Below are 24,037 nucleotides of genomic sequence, written 5' to 3' on the forward strand. Positions count from 1 at the left end.
TATATAAGTTATTTTAACTTGCCATAATATTTCATAATATTACAGTTTTTTAGCTTAATAAATGCAGCCTTAGAGCATAAGAGACTTATAAATTTGTGTTATTTAATATTTATTTAATCCACTCAATATATGAGTACGTATATAAAATATTTATTATGAAAATGTATACATGTATATATTAAAACAAGTTTAACTAATTAAAAATGTTGTTTTATATACACACAGTTTAAATTATACCATTAAATTGCACAAGTACAATGTAATATATATATATAATAATATAGAATATATATGTAATAAATGTAATATGTGTGTAATACATATTAATTACATTATGAGTATCATATTGCATTGTTAACATTTTCAAAAAAACATTTTTAAGTACTTAGAGATCAATTATGAAACCTTCACTCTTACAAAGAAACTATAACAATTATATAAAATAACTGCTGTATGTTCAACTATGAGTTTGGTTTAATATTTCCTAACATCACAAACCATTCAACACAATTAACAATACCATTACATGAGAATATACATGTCATTTATATGATAATGTATTTACAATACAGAAAGTTAATATTGCTAAAGTAACGTAGCATTTAACTTAACTTACCTTCTCGCTTAACGTTAATTGCGTTGATCTCGAACTCTTACGTAAAAACAGCGGTCACCTGAGGTAAAACTTTTGCGACGGTAGTTTAGACAGTAAATGCTTGCCAGCAAACTTGTTTTGTTTTGTACAACAATTCGGTAAACAGATATCTCTCCGATCGTGAAACTGGTCTCCTCCCCTCCTCCACTCACTACGAATGATTGACAGATGACACCAGGCTTCTTAAATTCCCCGCCATGGAAGAGGCGAAACAGCGCCAGGAAATCTACGTGTGGCCACAAATATATTGCATCCGTAGTGTTAAGCACTACCATAGAGAATGAATGGGAAAAGTTAAGAGAAGTTAAGCTTAACTATTTTCGGCTCCCGCGCGGAAGACCGGGGTTCGATTCCCCGACGGGGAGAGCTACCTCTTTTCGGCTTCTGAACGATCCATCCAAAAGTTTTGGGAGGAGCCACAGGTCACAGAAGGAGTTCTGCTTCGACATCAGCCCGAGCCAAAGGACATGCATTGGCCGGGAATCGAACCCGGGTCAACTGCTTGGAAGGCAGCTATGCTCACCACTATACCACCAACGCAGTCAGCAGTCAGCCACTTGCGCCGTCGTTAAGAAGGCTCGAAGTGCACGAGTCGCCGATAGGGCTAGAGGAGCTGATGAGATCTTTGTTTGGACCCGTCACTAAAGAGAGCCTTCCAGAGTTTGCTTCCCGTCACGTACAAGAAAGTGCTGCCTTCCCATGCCAGCTAAATAAACACTAAGTGCTGACAGCGCAAACGCAGAGAGTGCAAATACAGACGATGACCAGTGGCACGCCCTCCTGCAGCGTGTTGGCGGACGGCCAAATTGATTCTGCTATTGCATTTTGTTGTAGCTCTGTCCTCGGTCCACCAATAACCACAAGCCCAATCAAGGCAATCTCTTTCTCATGCCTCCATCTGAAAAGTTGGAGAAAATCTTATATGAATAAAAGAGTCTTTTAAAGAAATCCCTTATTCCGAGGTCACCGTAGCCACCAGATCCATTCTGTATCCAGATCAGTGGGCCGCTTCAGTCACCCGGATCCAGTCAGTATCCAGACAAGATGGTGGATCAACACCTAGAAAGGACCTCTATGGCCCTGAAACACAGCGGAGACCGGGACAACTAGATGAGCCCCAGATACAGATCCCCTGTAAAGACCTTGTCTTAGACGACCACCAGGACAAGACCACAGGAAACAGATGATTCTTCTGCACAGTCTGACTTTTCTGCAGCCTGGAGCTGATTTGCTGGTTTCTTCTGACCAGAGGAGAACTGTCTCCCCGACTGAGCCTGGTTTCTCACCGGGTTTTTTCTCCATTTTTTCACCGATCGAGTTTTGGTTCCTTGCCTCTGTCGCCTCTGGCAGGCATAGCTGGGGACACTTCATGTACAGCGATATCGTTGACTTGATTGAAAATTATTGCACAGATACTATTTAAACTGAACTTAGCTGAATGATGACATCATCGATTTCAATGACGAAATGCCTTTAACTGTCATTTTGCTTTATTGACGCACTGTGTTCCTAATTAATGTTGTTCAGTTGCATTGACACAATCCTTTTTGTTTAAAGCACTATTTAAAAAAAAAAAAAAAAAAAAAAGAGTCCAAACAATGACCCCTGCAACGGGTAGTGTTCCAAATGTAATGCCACTTTAGCTAATGATGGGTCCATCCGGAATTTGACGGTGCTAGGGCTGTGTCAGCGTCAGAAAAAGCCATGCATTGTTCAGTTATGTCGGTGCAGTAGCGTCGGTTGGGGGAGAAACAGCAACATGCACAGCTCCTCGTTAGTATAGTGGACAGTATCTCTGCCTGTCACGCGGAAGACCGGGGTTCGATTCCCCGACGGGGAGAGCTACCTCTTTTCGGCTTCTGAACGATCCATCCAAAAGTTTTGGGAGGAGCCACAGGTCACAGAAGGAGGTCTGCTTCGACATCAGCCCGAGCCAAAGGACATGCGTTGGCCGGGAATCGAACCCGGGTCAACTGCTTGGAAGGCAGCTATGCTCACCACTATACCACCAACGCAGTCAGCAGTCAGCCACTTGCGCCGTCGTTAAGAAGGCTCGAAGTGCACGAGTCGCCGATAGGGCTAGAGGAGCTGATGAGATCTTTGTTTGGACCCGTCACTAAAGAGAGCCTTCCAGAGTTTGCTTCCCGTCACGTACAAGAAAGTGCTGCCTTCCCATGCCAGCTAAATAAACACTAAGTGCTGACAGCGCAAACGCAGAGAGTGCAAATACAGACGATGACCAGTGGCACGCCCTCCTGCAGCGTGTTGGCGGACGGCCAAATTGATTCTGCTATTGCATTTTGTTGTAGCTCTGTCCTCGGTCCACCAATAACCACAAGCCCAATCAAGGCAATCTCTTTCTCATGCCTCCATCTGAAAAGTTGGAGAAAATCTTATATGAATAAAAGAGTCTTTTAAAGAAATCCCTTATTCCGAGGTCACCGTAGCCACCAGATCCATTCTGTATCCAGATCAGTGGGCCGCTTCAGTCACCCGGATCCAGTCAGTATCCAGACAAGATGGTGGATCAACACGTAGAAAGGACCTCTATGGCCCTGAAACACAGCGGAGACCGGGACAACTAGATGAGCCCCAGATACAGATCCCCTGTAAAGACCTTGTCTTAGACGACCACCAGGACAAGACCACAGGAAACAGATGATTCTTCTGCACAGTCTGACTTTTCTGCAGCCTGGAGCTGATTTGCTGGTTTCTTCTGACCAGAGGAGAACTGTCTCCCCGACTGAGCCTGGTTTCTCACCGGGTTTTTTCTCCATTTTTTCACCGATCGAGTTTTGGTTCCTTGCCTCTGTCGCCTCTGGCAGGCATAGCTGGGGACACTTCATGTACAGCGATATCGTTGACTTGATTGAAAATTATTGCACAGATACTATTTAAACTGAACTTAGCTGAATGATGACATCATCGATTTCAATGACGAAATGCCTTTAACTGTCATTTTGCTTTATTGACGCACTGTGTTCCTAATTAATGTTGTTCAGTTGCATTGACACAATCCTTTTTGTTTAAAGCACTATTTAAAAAAAAAAAAAAAAAAAAAAAAAAGAGTCCAAACAATGACCCCTGCAACGGGTAGTGTTCCAAATGTAATGCCACTTTAGCTAATGATGGGTCCATCCGGAATTTGACGGTGCTAGGGCTGTGTCAGCGTCAGAAAAAGCCATGCATTGTTCAGTTATGTCGGTGCAGTAGCGTCGGTTGGGGGAGAAACAGCAACATGCACAGCTCCTCGTTAGTATAGTGGACAGTATCTCCGCCTGTCACGCGGAAGACCGGGGTTCGATTCCCCGACGGGGAGAGCTACCTCTTTTCGGCTTCTGAACGATCCATCCAAAAGTTTTGGGAGGAGCCACAGGTCACAGAAGGAGGTCTGCTTCGACATCAGCCCGAGCCAAAGGACATGCGTTGGCCGGGAATCGAACCCGGGTCAACTGCTTGGAAGGCAGCTATGCTCACCACTATACCACCAACACAGTCAGCAGTCAGCCACTTGCGCCGTCGTTAAGAAGGCTCGAAGTGCACGAGTCGCCGATAGGGCTAGAGGAGCTGATGAGATCTTTGTTTGGACCCGTCACTAAAGAGAGCCTTCCAGAGTTTGCTTCCCGTCACGTACAAGAAAGTGCTGCCTTCCCATGCCAGCTAAATAAACACTAAGTGCTGACAGCGCAAACGCAGAGAGTGCAAATACAGACGATGACCAGTGGCACGCCCTCCTGCAGCGTGTTGGCGGACGGCCAAATTGATTCTGCTATTGCATTTTGTTGTAGCTCTGTCCTGGGTCCACCAATAACCACAAGCCCAATCAAGGCAATCTCTTTCTCATGCCTCCATCTGAAAAGTTGGAGAAAATCTTATATGAATAAAAGAGTCTTTTAAAGAAATCCCTTATTCCGAGGTCACCGTAGCCACCAGATCCATTCTGTATCCAGATCAGTGGGCCGCTTCAGTCACCCGGATCCAGTCAGTATCCAGACAAGATGGTGGATCAACACCTAGAAAGGACCTCTATGGCCCTGAAACACAGCGGAGACCGGGACAACTAGATGAGCCCCAGATACAGATCCCCTGTAAAGACCTTGTCTTAGACGACCACCAGGACAAGACCACAGGAAACAGATGATTCTTCTGCACAGTCTGACTTTTCTGCAGCCTGGAGCTGATTTGCTGGTTTCTTCTGACCAGAGGAGAACTGTCTCCCCGACTGAGCCTGGTTTCTCACCGGGTTTTTTCTCCATTTTTTCACCGATCGAGTTTTGGTTCCTTGCCTCTGTCGCCTCTGGCAGGCATAGCTGGGGACACTTCATGTACAGCGATATCGTTGACTTGATTGAAAATTATTGCACAGATACTATTTAAACTGAACTTAGCTGAATGATGACATCATCGATTTCAATGACGAAATGCCTTTAACTGTCATTTTGCTTTATTGACGCACTGTGTTCCTAATTAATGTTGTTCAGTTGCATTGACACAATCCTTTTTGTTTAAAGCACTATTTAAAAAAAAAAAAAAAAAAAAAAAAGAGTCCAAACAATGACCCCTGCAACGGGTAGTGTTCCAAATGTAATGCCACTTTAGCTAATGATGGGTCCATCCGGAATTTGACGGTGCTAGGGCTGTGTCAGCGTCAGAAAAAGCCATGCATTGTTCAGTTATGTCGGTGCAGTAGCGTCGGTTGGGGGTGAAACAGCAACATGCACAGCTCCTCGTTAGTATAGTGGACAGTATCTCCGCCTGTCACGCGGAAGACCGGGGTTCGATTCCCCGACGGGGAGAGCTACCTCTTTTCGGCTTCTGAACGATCCATCCAAAAGTTTTGGGAGGAGCCACAGGTCACAGAAGGAGGTCTGCTTCGACATCAGCCCGAGCCAAAGGACATGCGTTGGCCGGGAATCGAACCCGGGTCAACTGCTTGGAAGGCAGCTATGCTCACCACTATACCACCAACGCAGTCAGCAGTCAGCCACTTGCGCCGTCGTTAAGAAGGCTCGAAGTGCACGAGTCGCCGATAGGGCTAGAGGAGCTGATGAGATCTTTGTTTGGACCCGTCACTAAAGAGAGCCTTCCAGAGTTTGCTTCCCGTCACGTACAAGAAAGTGCTGCCTTCCCATGCCAGCTAAATAAACACTAAGTGCTGACAGCGCAAACGCAGAGAGTGCAAATACAGACGATGACCAGTGGCACGCCCTCCTGCAGCGTGTTGGCGGACGGCCAAATTGATTCTGCTATTGCATTTTGTTGTAGCTCTGTCCTCGGTCCACCAATAACCACAAGCCCAATCAAGGCAATCTCTTTCTCATGCCTCCATCTGAAAAGTTGGAGAAAATCTTATATGAATAAAAGAGTCTTTTAAAGAAATCCCTTATTCCGAGGTCACCGTAGCCACCAGATCCATTCTGTATCCAGATCAGTGGGCCGCTTCAGTCACCCGGATCCAGTCAGTATCCAGACAAGATGGTGGATCAACACCTAGAAAGGACCTCTATGGCCCTGAAACACAGCGGAGACCGGGACAACTAGATGAGCCCCAGATACAGATCCCCTGTAAAGACCTTGTCTTAGACGACCACCAGGACAAGACCACAGGAAACAGATGATTCTTCTGCACAGTCTGACTTTTCTGCAGCCTGGAGCTGATTTGCTGGTTTCTTCTGACCAGAGGAGAACTGTCTCCCCGACTGAGCCTGGTTTCTCACCGGGTTTTTTCTCCATTTTTTCACCGATCGAGTTTTGGTTCCTTGCCTCTGTCGCCTCTGGCAGGCATAGCTGGGGACACTTCATGTACAGCGATATCGTTGACTTGATTGAAAATTATTGCACAGATACTATTTAAACTGAACTTAGCTGAATGATGACATCATCGATTTCAATGACGAAATGCCTTTAACTGTCATTTTGCTTTATTGACGCACTGTGTTCCTAATTAATGTTGTTCAGTTGCATTGACACAATCCTTTTTGTTTAAAGCACTATTTAAAAAAAAAAAAAAAAAAAAAAAAGAGTCCAAACAATGACCCCTGCAACGGGTAGTGTTCCAAATGTAATGCCACTTTAGCTAATGATGGGTCCATCCAGAATTTGACGGTGCTAGGGCTGTGTCAGCGTCAGAAAAAGCCATGCATTGTTCAGTTATGTCGGTGCAGTAGCGTCGGTTGGGGGAGAAACAGCAACATGCACAGCTCCTCGTTAGTATAGTGGACAGTATCTCCGCCTGTCACGCGGAAGACCGGGGTTCGATTCCCCGACGGGGAGAGCTACCTCTTTTCGGCTTCTGAACGATCCATCCAAAAGTTTTGGGAGGAGCCACAGGTCACAGAAGGAGGTCTGCTTCGACATCAGCCCGAGCCAAAGGACATGCGTTGGCCGGGAATCGAACCCGGGTCAACTGCTTGGAAGGCAGCTATGCTCACCACTATACCACCAACGCAGTCAGCAGTCAGCCACTTGCGCCGTCGTTAAGAAGGCTCGAAGTGCACGAGTCGCCGATAGGGCTAGAGGAGCTGATGAGATCTTTGTTTGGACCCGTCACTAAAGAGAGCCTTCCAGAGTTTGCTTCCCGTCACGTACAAGAAAGTGCTGCCTTCCCATGCCAGCTAAATAAACACTAAGTGCTGACAGCGCAAACGCAGAGAGTGCAAATACAGGCGATGACCAGTGGCACGCCCTCCTGCAGCGTGTTGGCGGACGGCCAAATTGATTCTGCTATTGCATTTTGTTGTAGCTCTGTCCTCGGTCCACCAATAACCACAAGCCCAATCAAGGCAATCTCTTTCTCATGCCTCCATCTGAAAAGTTGGAGAAAATCTTATATGAATAAAAGAGTCTTTTAAAGAAATCCCTTATTCCGAGGTCACCGTAGCCACCAGATCCATTCTGTATCCAGATCAGTGGGCCGCTTCAGTCACCCGGATCCAGTCAAGATGGTGGATCAACACCTAGAAAGGACCTCTATGGCCCTGAAACACAGCGGAGACCGGGACAACTAGATGAGCCCCAGATACAGATCCCCTGTAAAGACCTTGTCTTAGACGACCACCAGGACAAGACCACAGGAAACAGATGATTCTTCTGCACAGTCTGACTTTTCTGCAGCCTGGAGCTGATTTGCTGGTTTCTTCTGACCAGAGGAGAACTGTCTCCCCGACTGAGCCTGGTTTCACACCGGGTTTTTTCTCCATTTTTTCACCGATCGAGTTTTGGTTCCTTGCCTCTGTCGCCTCTGGCAGGCATAGCTGGGGACACTTCATGTACAGCGATATCGTTGACTTGATTGAAAATTATTGCACAGATACTATTTAAACTGAACTTAGCTGAATGATGACATCATCGATTTCAATGACGAAATGCCTTTAACTGTCATTTTGCTTTATTGACGCACTGTGTTCCTAATTAATGTTGTTCAGTTGCATTGACACAATCCTTTTTGTTTAAAGCACTATTTAAAAAAAAAAAAAAAAAAAAAAAGAGTCCAAACAATGACCCCTGCAACGGGTAGTGTTCCAAATGTAATGCCACTTTAGCTAATGATGGGTCCATCCGGAATTTGACGGTGCTAGGGCTGTGTCAGCGTCAGAAAAAGCCATGCATTGTTCAGTTATGTCGGTGCAGTAGCGTCGGTTGGGGGAGAAACAGCAACATGCACAGCTCCTTGTTAGTATAGTGGACAGTATCTCCGCCTGTCACGCGGAAGACCGGGGTTCGATTCCCCGACGGGGAGAGCTACCTCTTTTCGGCTTCTGAACGATCCATCCAAAAGTTTTGGGAGGAGCCACAGGTCACAGAAGGAGGTCTGCTTCGACATCAGCCCGAGCCAAAGGACATGCGTTGGCCGGGAATCGAACCCAGGTCAACTGCTTGGAAGGCAGCTATGCTCACCACTATACCACCAACGCAGTCAGCAGTCAGCCACTTGCGCCGTCGTTAAGAAGGCTCGAAGTGCACGAGTCGCCGATAGGGCTAGAGGAGCTGATGAGATCTTTGTTTGGACCCGTCACTAAAGAGAGCCTTCCAGAGTTTGCTTCCCGTCACGTACAAGAAAGTGCTGCCTTCCCATGCCAGCTAAATAAACACTAAGTGCTGACAGCGCAAACGCAGAGAGTGCAAATACAGACGATGACCAGTGGCACGCCCTCCTGCAGCGTGTTGGCGGACGGCCAAATTGATTCTGCTATTGCATTTTGTTGTAGCTCTGTCCTCGGTCCACCAATAACCACAAGCCCAATCAAGGCAATCTCTTTCTCATGCCTCCATCTGAAAAGTTGGAGAAAATCTTATATGAATAAAAGAGTCTTTTAAAGAAATCCCTTATTCCGAGGTCACCGTAGCCACCAGATCCATTCTGTATCCAGATCAGTGGGCCGCTTCAGTCACCCGGATCCAGTCAGTATCCAGACAAGATGGTGGATCAACACCTAGAAAGGACCTCTATGGCCCTGAAACACAGCGGAGACCGGCACAACTAGATGAGCCCCAGATACAGATCCCCTGTAAAGACCTTGTCTTAGACGACCACCAGGACAAGACCACAGGAAACAGATGATTCTTCTGCACAGTCTGACTTTTCTGCAGCCTGGAGCTGATTTGCTGGTTTCTTCTGACCAGAGGAGAACTGTCTCCCCGACTGAGCCTGGTTTCTCACCGGGTTTTTTCTCCATTTTTTCACCGATCGAGTTTTGGTTCCTTGCCTCTGTCGCCTCTGGCAGGCATAGCTGGGGACACTTCATGTACAGCGATATCGTTGACTTGATTGAAAATTATTGCACAGATACTATTTAAACTGAACTTAGCTGAATGATGACATCATCGATTTCAATGACGAAATGCCTTTAACTGTCATTTTGCTTTATTGACGCACTGTGTTCCTAATTAATGTTGTTCAGTTGCATTGACACAATCCTTTTTGTTTAAAGCACTATTTAAAAAAAAAAAAAAAAAAAGAGTCCAAACAATGACCCCTGCAACGGGTAGTGTTCCAAATGTAATGCCACTTTAGCTAATGATGTGTCCATCCCGAATTTGACGGTGCTAGGGCTGTGTCAGCGTCAGAAAAAGCCATGCATTGTTCAGTTATGTCGGTTGGGGGAAAAACAGCAACATGCACAGCTCCTCGTTAGTATAGTGGACAGTATCTCCGCCTGTCACGCGGAAGACCGGGGTTCGATTCCCCGACGGGGAGAGCTACCTCTTTTCGGCTTCTGAACGATCCATCCAAAAGTTTTGGGAGGAGCCACAGGTCACAGAAGGAGGTCTGCTTCGACATCAGCCCGAGCCAAAGGACATGCGTTGGCCGGGAATCGAACCCGGGTCAACTGCTTGGAAGGCAGCTATGCTCACCACTATACCACCAACGCAGTCAGCAGTCAGCCACTTGCACCGTCGTTAAGAAGGCTCGAAGTGCACGAGTCGCCGATAGGGCTAGAGGAGCTGATGAGATCTTTGTTTGGACCCGTCACTAAAGAGAGCCTTCCAGAGTTTGCTTCCCGTCACGTACAAGAAAGTGCTGCCTTCCCATGCCAGCTAAATAAACACTAAGTGCTGACAGCGCAAACGCAGAGAGTGCAAATACAGACGATGACCAGTGGCACGCCCTCCTGCAGCGTGTTGGCGGACGGTCAAATTGATTCTGCTATTGCATTTTGTTGTAGCTCTGTCCTCGGTCCACCAATAACCACAAGCCCAATCAAGGCAATCTCTTTCTCATGCCTCCATCTGAAAAGTTGGAGAAAATCTTATACGAATAAAAGAGTCTTTTAAAGAAATCCCTTATTCCGAGGTCACCGTAGCCACCAGATCCATTCTGTATCCAGATCAGTGGGCCGCTTCAGTCACCCGGATCCAGTCAGTATCCAGACAAGATGGTGGATCAACACCTAGAAAGGACCTCTATGGCCCTGAAACACAGCGGAGACCGGGACAACTAGATGAGCCCCAGATACAGATCCCCTGTAAAGACCTTGTCTTAGACGACCACCAGGACAAGACCACAGGAAACAGATGATTCTTCTGCACAGTCTGACTTTTCTGCAGCCTGGAGCTGATTTGCTGGTTTCTTCTGACCAGAGGAGAACTGTCTCCCCGACTGAGCCTGGTTTCTCACCGGGTTTTTTCTCCATTTTTTCACCGATCGAGTTTTGGTTCCTTGCCTCTGTCGCCTCTGGCAGGCATAGCTGGGGACACTTCATGTACAGCGATATCGTTGACTTGATTGAAAATTATTGCACAAGATACTATTTAAACTGAACTTAGCTGAATGATGACATCATCGATTTCAATGACGAAATGCCTTTAACTGTCATTTTGCTTTATTGACGCACTGTGTTCCTAATTAATGTTGTTCAGTTGCATTGACACAATCCTTTTTGTTTAAAGCACTATTTAAAAAAAAAAAAAAAAAAAAAAAGAGTCCAAACAATGACCCCTGCAACGGGTAGTGTTCCAAATGTAATGCCACTTTAGCTAATGATGGGTCCATCCGGAATTTGACGGTGCTAGGGCTGTGTCAGCGTCAGAAAAAGCCATGCATTGTTCAGTTATGTCGGTGCAGTAGCGTCGGTTGGGGGAGAAACAGCAACATGCACAGCTCCTCGTTAGTATAGTGGACAGTATCTCTGCCTGTCACGCGGAAGACCGGGGTTCGATTCCCCGACGGGGAGAGCTACCTCTTTTCGGCTTCTGAACGATCCATCCAAAAGTTTTGGGAGGAGCCACAGGTCACAGAAGGAGGTCTGCTTCGACATCAGCCCGAGCCAAAGGACATGCGTTGGCCGGGAATCGAACCCGGGTCAACTGCTTGGAAGGCAGCTATGCTCACCACTATACCACCAACGCAGTCAGCAGTCAGCCACTTGCGCCGTCGTTAAGAAGGCTCGAAGTGCACGAGTCGCCGATAGGGCTAGAGGAGCTGATGAGATCTTTGTTTGGACCCGTCACTAAAGAGAGCCTTCCAGAGTTTGCTTCCCGTCACGTACAAGAAAGTGCTGCCTTCCCATGCCAGCTAAATAAACACTAAGTGCTGACAGCGCAAACGCAGAGAGTGCAAATACAGACGATGACCAGTGGCACGCCCTCCTGCAGCGTGTTGGCGGACGGCCAAATTGATTCTGCTATTGCATTTTGTTGTAGCTCTGTCCTCGGTCCACCAATAACCACAAGCCCAATCAAGGCAATCTCTTTCTCATGCCTCCATCTGAAAAGTTGGAGAAAATCTTATATGAATAAAAGAGTCTTTTAAAGAAATCCCTTATTCCGAGGTCACCGTAGCCACCAGATCCATTCTGTATCCAGATCAGTGGGCCGCTTCAGTCACCCGGATCCAGTCAGTATCCAGACAAGATGGTGGATCAACACCTACAAAGGACCTCTATGGCCCTGAAACACAGCGGAGACCGGGACAACTAGATGAGCCCCAGATACAGATCCCCTGTAAAGACCTTGTCTTAGACGACCACCAGGACAAGACCACAGGAAACAGATGATTCTTCTGCACAGTCTGACTTTTCTGCAGCCTGGAGCTGATTTGCTGGTTTCTTCTGACCAGAGGAGAACTGTCTCCCCGACTGAGCCTGGTTTCTCACCGGGTTTTTTCTCCATTTTTTCACCGATCGAGTTTTGGTTCCTTGCCTCTGTCGCCTCTGGCAGGCATAGCTGGGGACACTTCATGTACAGCGATATCGTTGACTTGATTGAAAATTATTGCACAGATACTATTTAAACTGAACTTAGCTGAATGATGACATCATCGATTTCAATGACGAAATGCCTTTAACTGTCATTTTGCTTTATTGACGCACTGTGTTCCTAATTAATGTTGTTCAGTTGCATTGACACAATCCTTTTTGTTTAAAGCACTATTTAAAAAAAAAAAAAAAAAGAGTCCAAACAATGACCCCTGCAACGGGTAGTGTTCCAAATGTAATGCCACTTTAGCTAATGATGGGTCCATCCGGAATTTGACGGTGCTAGGGCTGTGTCAGCGTCAGAAAAAGCCATGCATTGTTCAGTTATGTCGGTGCAGTAGCGTCGGTTGGGGGAGAAACAGCAACATGCACAGCTCCTCGTTAGTATAGTGGACAGTATCTCCGCCTGTCACGCGGAGGCCAGTCGCGGATAGGTGTAGAGCGCTAACTAGCCAATAGCAACGAAGGAAATTCCAGGGAGGCGGGACGAAAAATATACACAGAATTAGAGGTTCGAATCCCGTCTCGGCCACAAATACCATAAAATGAGTTTGTATTCGTTTTTTCATCTAGGTACACTTTAAGTACGATTAACATATAATAGATGAACTTTGTGAACAAAGATAAAAATAAATCTTGTAATAATTGTTCTTTTGTATGGTGTACAAAATGTGCAAAGATCTTAAGAAACATATACATTATAATAGGGAATAGTTATTTTTAATATAGAAAAATGTGAATAATTAAAAAGAACACTTTGATAATGTTTCAGGCCTTTATTTATAAAGATACGTCTATTTATATGTGTATAACTGTACAGAAAACCCATATATATGAAATATAACTAAAACTCACAAAAAAGTAAGTTTTTCATTTTATTTATAGTCGCGGGGGCCAGGGAAGCGTGCTGTGCCCATAACCCAGAGGTCAATGGATCGAAGCCATCCTCTGCTAAGTCTTTTTAAATCTCAATCTTATTCAGGAGGCTTTTACAATACACACAAAAAGTTAACTCCTAGAAACTCCAGAGGCACTGGACTCCTAAGCCAGGGATTGTGGGTTCGAGTCCCATCTGGGGTGATTACAGCAGAGTGGCACAGCGGAAGCGTGCTGGGCCCATAACCCAGAGGTCGATGGATTGAAACTATCCTCTGCTAAGTCTTTTTAAATCTCAATCTTATTCAGGAGGCTTTTACAATACACACAAAGAGTTAACTCCTAGATACTCCAGAGGCACTGGCCTCCTAAGCCAGGGATTGTGGGTTTGAGTCCTATCTGGGGTGATTACAGCAGAGTGGCCCAGCGGAAGAGTGCTGGGCCCATAACCCAGAGGTCGATGGATCTAAACCATCCTCTGCTGAGTTGTTTTAAATTTCAATATTATTCAGGAGGCTTTTACTATACACACTAATAATTACCTCATAGACACTCCAGAACCACTGTCCTCCTCAGACAGGGATTGTGGGTTCGAGTCCTGTCAAGATTGATTACAGCAGAGTGGCGCAGCGGAAGCGTGCTGGGCCCATAACCCAGAGGTCGATAAATCGAAACCATCTTCTGCTAAGTCTTTTTAAATCTCAATCTTATTCAGGAGGCTTTTACTATACACACAAAGAATTAACTCATAGACACTCCAGAGGCACTAGACTCCTCGGACAGAGATTGTGTTTTCGGATCGTATCAAGATTGATTACAGCAGAGTGGCGCAGCGGAAGCGCGCTGAGCCCATAACCCAGAGGTCGATGGATTGAAACCATCCTCTGCTAAGTCTTTTTAAATCTCAATCTTACTCAGGAGGCTTTTACTATACACACAAATAATTAACTCATAGACACTCCAGAGGCACTGCCTCCTCAGACAGAGAGTGTGGTTTCAAGTCCTACCTAGATTGATTACAGCAAAGTGGCGCAGCGGAAGCGTGCTGGGCCCATAACCCATAGGTCGATGGATCGAAACCATCCTATGCGAAGTCTTTTTAAATCTCAATCTTATTCAGGAGGATTTTACAATACAAACAAAAAGTTAACTCCTAGAAACTCCAGAGGCACTGGACTCCTAAGCCAGGGATTGTGGGTTCGAGTCCCATCTGGGGTGATTACAGCAGAGTGGCCCAGCGGAAGCGTGCTGGGCCCATAACCCAGAGGTCGATGGATCGAAACCATCCTCTGCTAAGTCTTTTTAAATCTCAATCTTATTGAGGAGGCTTTTACAATACACACAAAGAGTTAACTCCTAGAAACTCCAGAGGCACTGGACTCCTAAGCCAGGGATTGTGGGTTCGAGTCCCATCTTGGGTGATTACAGCAGAGTGGCGCTGCGGAAGCGTGCTGGGCCCATAACCCAGAGGTCGATGGATCAAAACCATCCTCTGTAAAGTCTTTTTAAATCTCAATCTTATTCAGGAGGCTTTTTCTATAAACACTAATAATTACCTCATAGACACTCCAGAGGCACTGGCCTCCTCAGACAGAGATTGTGGTTTCAAGTCCTGTCAAGATTGATTACAGCAGAGTGGCGCAGCAGAAGCTTGCTGGGCCCATAACCCAGAAGTCGATGGATCAAAACCATCCTCTGCTAAGACCTTTTACCTTCTAGACACTCTTGAATTCCTAAAAATGGGCAACAACCACAGGATGGTCATGAAAAGCTGAGGCCACTTTCACCTCTCATAATAGTAATTCATCTAGAAGGCTCTTTGTGTGTATTGTAAAGGACTCCTGATTAAGATTGAGATTTAAAAGGGCAAGTTAGCAAATGCATTAAAGCCCCAGTGGCCTAATGGATAAGGCACTGGTCTCTTAAGCCAGGGATTGTGGGCTCGAGTCCCATCTGGGGTGCTTACAGCAGAGTGGCGCAGCGGAAGCGTGCTGGGCCCATAACCCAGAGGTCGATGGATCGAAACCATCCTCCGCTAAGTCTTTTTAAATCTCAATCTTATTCAGGAGGCTTTTACTATACTTACAAAGAATTAACTCATAGACACTCCAGAGGCACTAGACTCCTCAGACAGAGGTTGTGTTTTCGGATCTATCAAGATTGGTTACAGCAGAGTGGCGCAGCGGAAGCGTGCTGGGCCCATAACCCAGAGGTCGATGGATTGAAACCATCCTCTGCTAAGTCTTTTTAAATTTCAATATTATTCAAGAGGCTTTTACTATACACACTAATAATTACCTCATAGACACTCCAGAGGCACTGGCCTCCTCAGACAGAGATTGTGGTTTCAAGTCCTGTCAAGATTGATTACAGCAGCGGAAGCGTGCTGGGCCCATAACCCAGAGGTCGATGGATCGAAACCATCCTCTGCTAAGTCTTTTTAAATCTCAATCTTATTCAGGAGTCTTTTACTATACACACAAAGAATTAACTCATAGACACTCCAGAGGCACTAGACTCCTCAGACAGAGATTGTGGTTTCGGATCATATCAAGATAGATTACAGCAGAGTGGCGCAGCGGAAGCGTGCTGGGCCCATAACCCAGAGGTCGATGGATCGAAACCATCCTCTGCTAAGTCTTTTTAAATCTCAATCTTGATCAGGAGGCTTTTACTATACACACTAATAATTACCTCATAGACACTCCAGAGGCACTGGCCTCCTCAGACAGAGATTGTGGTTTCAAGTCCCATCTGGGGTGATAACAGCAGAGTGGCGCAGCGGAAGCGTGCTGGGCCCATAACCCAGAGGTCGATGGATCGAAACCATCCTCCGCTAAGTCTTTTTAAATCTCAATCTTATTCAGGAGGCTTTTACTATACACACAAAGAATTAACTCATAGACACTCCAGAGGCACTAGACTCCTCAGACAGAGATTGTGTTTTCGGATATATCAAGATTGATTACAGCAGAGTGGCGCAGCGGAAGCGTGCTGGGCCCATAACCCAGAGGTCGATGGATTGAAACCATCCTCTGCTAAGTCTTTTTAAATCTCAATATTATTCAAGAGGCTTTTACTATACACACTAATAATTACCTCATAGACACTCCAGAGGCACTGGCCTCCTCAGACAGAGATTGTGGTTTCAAGCCCTGTCAAGATAGATTACAGCAGAGTGGCGCAGCGGAAGCGTGCTGGGCCAATAACCCAGAGGTCGATGGATCGAAACCCTCCTCTGCTAAGTCTTTTTAAATCTCAATCTTATTGAGGAGGCTTTTACAATACACACAAAAAGTTAACTCCTAGAAACTCCAGAGGCACTGGACTCCTAAGCCAGGGATTGTGGGTTAGAGTCCCATCTGGGGTGATTACAGCAGAGTGGCCCAGCGGAAGCGTGCTGGGCCCATAACCCAGAGGTCGATGGATCGAAACCATCCTCTGCTAAGTCTTTTTAAATCTCAATCTTATTGAGGAGGCTTTTACAATACACACAAAGAGTTAACTCCTAGAAACTCCAGAGGCACTGGACTCCTAAGCCAGGGATTGTGGGTTCGAGTCCCATCTTGGGTGATTACAGCAGAGTGGCGCTGCGGAAGCGTGCTGGGCCCATAACCCAGAGGTCGATGGATCGAAACCATCCTCTGTAAAGTCTTTTTAAATCTCAATCTTATTCAGGAGGCTTTTTCTATAAACACTAATAATTACCTCATAGACACTCCAGAGGCACTGGCCTCCTCAGACAGAGATTGTGGTTTCAAGTCCTGTCAAGATTGATTACAGCAGAGTGGCGCAGCAGAAGCTTGCTGGGCCCATAACCCAGAAGTCGATGGATCAAAACCATCCTCTGCTAAGACCTTTTACCTTCTAGACACTCTTGAATTCCTAAAAATGGGCAACAACCACAGGATGGTCATGAAAAGCTGAGGCCACTTTCACCTCTCATAATAGTAATTCATCTAGAAGGCTCTTTGTGTGTATTGTAAAGGACTCCTGATTAAGATTGAGATTTAAAAGGGCAAGTTAGCAAATGCATTAAAGCCCCAGTGGCCTAATGGATAAGGCACTGGTCTCTTAAGCCAGGGATTGTGGGCTCGAGTCCCATCTGGGGTGTTTACAGCAGAGTGGCGCAGCGGAAGCGTGCTGGGCCCATAACCCAGAGGTCGATGGATCGAAACCATCCTCCGCTAAGTCTTTTTAAATCTCAATCTTATTCAGGAGGCTTTTACTATACTTACAAAGAATTAACTCATAGACACTCCAGAGGCACTAGACTCCTCAGACAGAGATTGTGTTTTCGGATCTATCAAGATTGGTTACAGCAGAGTGGCGCAGCGGAAGCGTGCTGGGCCCATAACCCAGAGGTCGATGGATTGAAACCATCCTCTGCTAAGTCTTTTTAAATTTCAATATTATTCAAGAGGCTTTTACTATACACACTAATAATTACCTCATAGACACTCCAGAGGCACTGGCCTCCTCAGACAGAGATTGTGGTTTCAAGTCCTGTCAAGATTGATTACAGCAGCGGAAGCGTGCTGGGCCCATAACCCAGAGGTCGATGGATCGAAACCATCCTCTGCTAAGTCTTTTTAAATCTCAATCTTATTCAGGAGTCTTTTACTATACACACAAAGAATTAACTCATAGACACTCCAGAGGCACTAGACTCCTCAGACAGAGATTGTGGTTTCGGATCATATCAAGATAGATTACAGCAGAGTGGCGCAGCGGAAGCGTGCTGGGCCCATAACCCAGAGGTCGATGGATCGAAACCATCCTCTGCTAAGTCTTTTTAAATCTCAATCTTGATCAGGAGGCTTTTACTATACACACTAATAATTACCTCATAGACACTCCAGAGGCACTGGCCTCCTCAGACAGAGATTGTGGTTTCAAGTCCCATCTGGGGTGATAACAGCAGAGTGGCGCAGCGGAAGCGTGCTGGGCCCATAACCCAGAGGTCGATGGATCGAAACCATCCTCCGCTAAGTCTTTTTAAATCTCAATCTTATTCAGGAGGCTTTTACTATACACACAAAGAATTAACTCATAGACACTCCAGAGGCACTAGACTCCTCAGACAGAGATTGTGTTTTCGGATATATCAAGATTGATTACAGCAGAGTGGCGCAGCGGAAGCGTGCTGGGCCCATAACCCAGAGGTCGATGGATTGAAACCATCCTCTGCTAAGTCTTTTTAAATCTCAATATTATTCAAGAGGCTTTTACTATACACACTAATAATTACCTCATAGACACTCCAGAGGCACTGGCCTCCTCAGACAGAGATTGTGGTTTCAAGCCCTGTCAAGATAGATTACAGCAGAGTGGCGCAGCGGAAGCGTGCTGGGCCAATAACCCAGAGGTCGATGGATCGAAACCCTCCTCTGCTAAGTCTTTTTAAATCTCAATCTTATTGAGGAGGCTTTTACAATACACACAAAAAGTTAACTCCTAGAAACTCCAGAGGCACTGGACTCCTAAGCCAGGGATTGTGGGTTAGAGTCCCATCTGGGGTGATTACAGCAGAGTGGCCCAGCGGAAGCGTGCTGGGCCCATAACCCAGAGGTCGATGGATCGAAACCATCCTCTGCTAAGTCTTTTTAAATCTCAATCTTATTGAGGAGGCTTTTACAATACACACAAAGAGTTAACTCCTAGAAACTCCAGAGGCACTGGACTCCTAAGCCAGGGATTGTGGGTTCGAGTCCCATCTTGGGTGATTACAGCAGAGTGGCGCTGCGGAAGCGTGCTGGGCCCATAACCCAGAGGTCGATGGATCGAAACCATCCTCTGTAAAGTCTTTTTAAATCTCAATCTTATTCAGGAGGCTTTTTCTATAAACACTAATAATTACCTCATAGACACTCCAGAGGCACTGGCCTCCTCAGACAGAGATTGTGGTTTCAAGTCCTGTCAAGATTGATTACAGCAGAGTGGCGCAGCAGAAGCTTGCTGGGCCCATAACCCAGAAGTCGATGGATCAAAACCATCCTCTGCTAAGACCTTTTACCTTCTAGACACTCTTGAATTCCTAAAAATGGGCAACAACCACAGGATGGTCATGAAAAGCTGAGGCCACTTTCACCTCTCATAATAGTAATTCATCTAGAAGGCTCTTTGTGTGTATTGTAAAGGACTCCTGATTAAGATTGAGATTTAAAAGGGCAAGTTAGCAAATGCATTAAAGCCCCAGTGGCCTAATGGATAAGGCACTGGTCTCTTAAGCCAGGGATTGTGGGCTCGAGTCCCATCTGGGGTGTTTACAGCAGAGTGGCGCAGCGGAAGCGTGCTGGGCCCATAACCCAGAGGTCGATGGATCGAAACCATCCTCCGCTAAGTCTTTTTAAATCTCAATCTTATTCAGGAGGCTTTTACTATACTTACAAAGAATTAACTCATAGACACTCCAGAGGCACTAGACTCCTCAGACAGAGATTGTGTTTTCGGATCTATCAAGATTGGTTACAGCAGAGTGGCGCAGCGGAAGCGTGCTGGGCCCATAACCCAGAGGTCGATGGATTGAAACCATCCTCTGCTAAGTCTTTTTAAATTTCAATATTATTCAAGAGGCTTTTACTATACACACTAATAATTACCTCATAGACACTCCAGAGGCACTGGCCTCCTCAGACAGAGATTGTGGTTTCAAGTCCTGTCAAGATTGATTACAGCAGCGGAAGCGTGCTGGGCCCATAACCCAGAGGTCGATGGATCGAAACCATCCTCTGCTAAGTCTTTTTAAATCTCAATCTTATTCAGGAGTCTTTTACTATACACACAAAGAATTAACTCATAGACACTCCAGAGGCACTAGACTCCTCAGACAGAGATTGTGGTTTCGGATCATATCAAGATAGATTACAGCAGAGTGGCGCAGCGGAAGCGTGCTGGGCCCATAACCCAGAGGTCGATGGATCGAAACCATCCTCTGCTAAGTCTTTTTAAATCTCAATCTTGATCAGGAGGCTTTTACTATACACACTAATAATTACCTCATAGACACTCCAGAGGCACTGGCCTCCTCAGACAGAGATTGTGGTTTCAAGTCCCATCTGGGGTGATAACAGCAGAGTGGCGCAGCGGAAGCGTGCTGGGCCCATAACCCAGAGGTCGATGGATCGAAACCATCCTCCGCTAAGTCTTTTTAAATCTCAATCTTATTCAGGAGGCTTTTACTATACACACAAAGAATTAACTCATAGACACTCCAGAGGCACTAGACTCCTCAGACAGAGATTGTGTTTTCGGATCTATCAAGATTGATTACAGCAGAGTGGCGCAGCGGAAGCGTGCTGGGCCCATAACCCAGAGGTCGATGGATTGAAACCATCCTCTGCTAAGTCTTTTTAAATCTCAATATTATTCAAGAGGCTTTTACTATACACACTAATAATTACCTCATAGACACTCCAGAGGCACTGGCCTCCTCAGACAGAGATTGTGGTTTCAAGCCCTGTCAAGATAGATTACAGCAGAGTGGCGCAGCGGAAGCGTGCTGGGCCCATAACCCAGAGGTCGATGGATCGAAACCCTCCTTTGCTAAGTCTTTTTAAATCTCAATCTTATTGAGGAGGCTTTTACAATACACACAAAAAGTTAACTCCTAGAAACTCCAGAGGCACTGGACTCCTAAGCCAGGGATTGTGGGTTAGAGTCCCATCTGGGGTGATTACAGCAGAGTGGCCCAGCGGAAGCGTGCTGGGCCCATAACCCAGAGGTCGATGGATCGAAACCATCCTCTGCTAAGTCTTTTTAAATCTCAATCTTATTGAGGAGGCTTTTACAATACACACAAAGAGTTAACTCCTAGAAACTCCAGAGGCACTGGACTCCTAAGCCAGGGATTGTGGGTTCGAGTCCCATCTTGGGTGATTACAGCAGAGTGGCGCTGCGGAAGCGTGCTGGGCCCATAACCCAGAGGTCGATGGATCGAAACCATCCTCTGTAAAGTCTTTTTAAATCTCAATCTTATTCAGGAGGCTTTTTCTATAAACACTAATAATTACCTCATAGACACTCCAGAGGCACTGGCCTCCTCAGACAGAGATTGTGGTTTCAAGTCCTGTCAAGATTGATTACAGCAGAGTGGCGCAGCAGAAGCTTGCTGGGCCCATAACCCAGAAGTCGATGGATCGAAACCATCCTCTGCTAAGACCTTTTACCTTCTAGACACTCTTGAATTCCTAAAAATGGGCAACAACCACAGGATGGTCATGAAAAGCTGAGGCCACTTTCACCTCTCATAATAGTAATTCATCTAGAAGGCTCTTTGTGTGTATTGTAAAGGACTCCTGATTAAGATTGAGATTTAAAAGGGCAAGTTAGCAAATGCATTAAAGCCCCAGTGGCCTAATGGATAAGGCACTGGTCTCTTAATCCAGGGATTGTGGGCTCGAGTCCCATCTGGGGTGCTTACAGCAGAGTGGCGCAGCGGAAGCGTGCTGGGCCCATAACCCAGAGGTCGATGGATCGAAACCATCCTCCGCTAAGTCTTTTTAAATCTCAATCTTATTCAGGAGGCTTTTACTATACTTACAAAGAATTAACTCATAGACACTCCAGAGGCACTAGACTCCTCAGACAGAGATTGTGTTTTCGGATCTATCAAGATTGGTTACAGCAGAGTGGCGCAGCGGAAGCGTGCTGGGCCCATAACCCAGAGGTCGATGGATTGAAACCATCCTCTGCTAAGTCTTTTTAAATTTCAATATTATTCAAGAGGCTTTTACTATACACACTAATAATTACCTCATAGACACTCCAGAGGCACTGGCCTCCTCAGACAGAGATTGTGGTTTCAAGTCCTGTCAAGATTGATTACAGCAGCGGAAGCGTGCTGGGCCCATAACCCAGAGGTCGATGGATCGAAACCATCCTCTACTAAGTCTTTTTAAATCTCAATCTTATTCAGGAGTCTTTTACTATACACACAAAGAATTAACTCATAGACACTCCAGAGGCACTAGACTCCTCAGACAGAGATTGTGGTTTCGGATCATATCAAGATAGATTACAGCAGAGTGGCGCAGCGGAAGCGTGCTGGGCCCATAACCCAGAGGTCGATGGATCGAAACCATCCTCTGCTAAGTCTTTTTAAATCTCAATCTTGATCAGGAGGCTTTTACTATACACACTAATAATTACCTCATAGACACTCCAGAGGCACTGGCCTCCTCAGACAGAGATTGTGGTTTCAAGTCCCATCTGGGGTGATAACAGCAGAGTGGCGCAGCGGAAGCGTGCTGGGCCCATAACCCAGAGGTCGATGGATCGAAACCATCCTCCGCTAAGTCTTTTTAAATCTCAATCTTATTGAGGAGGCTTTTACAATACACACAAAAAGTTAACTCCTAGAAACTCCAGAGGCACTGGACTCCTAAGCCAGGGATTGTGGGTTCGATTCCCATCTTGGGTGATTACAGCAGAGTGGCGCTGCGGAAGCGTGCTGGGCCCATAACCCAGAGGTCGATGGATCGAAACCATCCTCTGTAAAGTCTTTTTAAATCTCAATCTTATTCAGGAGGCTTTTACAATACACACAAAGAGTTAACTCCTAGAAACTCCAGAGGCACTGGCCTCCTAATCCAGGGATTGTGGGTTCCAGTCCCATCTGGGGTGATTACAGCAGAGTGGCGCAGTGGAGGCGTGCTGGGCCCATAACCCAGAAGTCGATGGATCGAAACCATCCTCTGCTAAGACCTTTTACCTTCTAGACACTCTTGAATTCCTAAAAATGGGCAACAACCACAGGATGGTCATGAAAAGCTGAGGCCACTTTCACCTCTCATAATAGTAATTCATCTAGAAGGCTCTTTGTGTGTATTGTAAAGGACTCCTGATTAAGATTGAGATTTAAAAGGGCAAGTTAGCAAATGCATTAAAGCCCCAGTGGCCTAATGGATAAGGCACTGGTCTCTTAAGCCAGGAATTGTGGGCTCGAGTCCCATCTGGGGTGCTTACAGCAGAGTGGTGCAGTGGGATCATTGTGCCCAGAGGTCAATGGCTCAAAACCATCCTCTGCTAAGTCTTTTTAAATCTCAATCTTGTTCAGGAGGCTTTTTCTATAAACACTAATAATTACCTCATAGACACTCCAGAGGCACTGGCCTTCTCAGACAGAGATTGTGGTTTCAAGTCCTGTCAAGATTGATTACAGCAGAGTGGCGCAGCAGAAGCTTGCTGGGCCCATAACCCAGAGGTCGATGGATCGAAACCATCCTCTGCTAAGACCTTTTACCTTCAAGACACTCTTGAATCCCTAAAAATGGGCAACAACCACAGGTTGGTCATGAAAAGCTGATGCCACTTTCACCTCTCATAATACTCATTCATCTAGAAGACTCTTTCTGTGTATAGTAAAGGACTCCTGATTAAGATTGAGATTTAAAAGGGCAAGTTAGTAACTGCATTAATGCCCCAGTGGCCTAATGAATAAGGCACTGGCCTCCTAAGCCAGGGATTGTGGGTTCGAGTCCCATCTGGGGTGATAACAGCAGAGTGGCGCAGCGGAAGCGTGCTGGGCCCATAACCCAGAGGTCGATGGATCGAAACCATCCTCCGCTAAGTCTTTTTAAATCTCAATCTTATTCAGGAGGCTTTTACTATACTTACAAAGAATTAACTCATAGACACTCCAGAGGCACTAGACTCCTCAGACAGAGATTGTGTTTTCGGATCTATCAAGATTGATTACAGCAGAGTGGCGCAGCGGAAGCGTGCTGGGCCCATAACCCAGAGGTCGATGGATTGAAACCATCCTCTGCTAAGTCTTTTTAAATCTCAATATTATTCAAGAGGCTTTTAC

General features: G+C 46.0%; 14 non-coding genes across 14 annotated transcripts; 7 read left to right on the forward strand and 7 right to left on the reverse strand.

Annotated features, from left to right (window-relative positions):
* Window positions 1-1,123: 1,123 nt before the first annotated feature.
* trnag-ucc (transfer RNA glycine (anticodon UCC)) lies at window positions 1,124-1,195 on the reverse strand. Its single transcript has one exon. It is a non-coding gene; the product is annotated as a tRNA-Gly (tRNA).
* Window positions 1,196-2,598: 1,403 nt separating this feature from the next.
* Window positions 2,599-2,670, reverse strand: trnag-ucc (transfer RNA glycine (anticodon UCC)). The gene has a single exon. It is a non-coding gene; the product is annotated as a tRNA-Gly (tRNA).
* Window positions 2,671-3,902: 1,232 nt separating this feature from the next.
* Window positions 3,903-3,974, forward strand: trnad-guc (transfer RNA aspartic acid (anticodon GUC)). Its single transcript has one exon. It is a non-coding gene; the product is annotated as a tRNA-Asp (tRNA).
* Window positions 3,975-5,379: 1,405 nt separating this feature from the next.
* On the forward strand, window positions 5,380-5,451 carry trnad-guc (transfer RNA aspartic acid (anticodon GUC)). The gene has a single exon. It is a non-coding gene; the product is annotated as a tRNA-Asp (tRNA).
* A 103-nt stretch (window positions 5,452-5,554) lies between these two features.
* On the reverse strand, window positions 5,555-5,626 carry trnag-ucc (transfer RNA glycine (anticodon UCC)). The gene has a single exon. It is a non-coding gene; the product is annotated as a tRNA-Gly (tRNA).
* Window positions 5,627-6,856: 1,230 nt separating this feature from the next.
* trnad-guc (transfer RNA aspartic acid (anticodon GUC)) lies at window positions 6,857-6,928 on the forward strand. The gene has a single exon. It is a non-coding gene; the product is annotated as a tRNA-Asp (tRNA).
* Window positions 6,929-7,031: 103 nt separating this feature from the next.
* On the reverse strand, window positions 7,032-7,103 carry trnag-ucc (transfer RNA glycine (anticodon UCC)). The gene has a single exon. It is a non-coding gene; the product is annotated as a tRNA-Gly (tRNA).
* A 1,218-nt stretch (window positions 7,104-8,321) lies between these two features.
* Window positions 8,322-8,393, forward strand: trnad-guc (transfer RNA aspartic acid (anticodon GUC)). The gene has a single exon. It is a non-coding gene; the product is annotated as a tRNA-Asp (tRNA).
* A 103-nt stretch (window positions 8,394-8,496) lies between these two features.
* trnag-ucc (transfer RNA glycine (anticodon UCC)) lies at window positions 8,497-8,568 on the reverse strand. The gene has a single exon. It is a non-coding gene; the product is annotated as a tRNA-Gly (tRNA).
* A 1,211-nt stretch (window positions 8,569-9,779) lies between these two features.
* trnad-guc (transfer RNA aspartic acid (anticodon GUC)) lies at window positions 9,780-9,851 on the forward strand. Its single transcript has one exon. It is a non-coding gene; the product is annotated as a tRNA-Asp (tRNA).
* Window positions 9,852-9,954: 103 nt separating this feature from the next.
* On the reverse strand, window positions 9,955-10,026 carry trnag-ucc (transfer RNA glycine (anticodon UCC)). Its single transcript has one exon. It is a non-coding gene; the product is annotated as a tRNA-Gly (tRNA).
* Window positions 10,027-11,431: 1,405 nt separating this feature from the next.
* trnag-ucc (transfer RNA glycine (anticodon UCC)) lies at window positions 11,432-11,503 on the reverse strand. Its single transcript has one exon. It is a non-coding gene; the product is annotated as a tRNA-Gly (tRNA).
* Window positions 11,504-21,571: 10,068 nt separating this feature from the next.
* On the forward strand, window positions 21,572-21,644 carry trnak-cuu (transfer RNA lysine (anticodon CUU)). Its single transcript has one exon. It is a non-coding gene; the product is annotated as a tRNA-Lys (tRNA).
* Window positions 21,645-23,646: 2,002 nt separating this feature from the next.
* trnar-ccu (transfer RNA arginine (anticodon CCU)) lies at window positions 23,647-23,719 on the forward strand. Its single transcript has one exon. It is a non-coding gene; the product is annotated as a tRNA-Arg (tRNA).
* Window positions 23,720-24,037: the final 318 nt, after the last annotated feature.

Source organism: Carassius carassius, chromosome 11, assembly GCF_963082965.1.
Source record: "Carassius carassius chromosome 11, fCarCar2.1, whole genome shotgun sequence".
Taxonomy (NCBI): domain Eukaryota; kingdom Metazoa; phylum Chordata; class Actinopteri; order Cypriniformes; family Cyprinidae; genus Carassius; species Carassius carassius.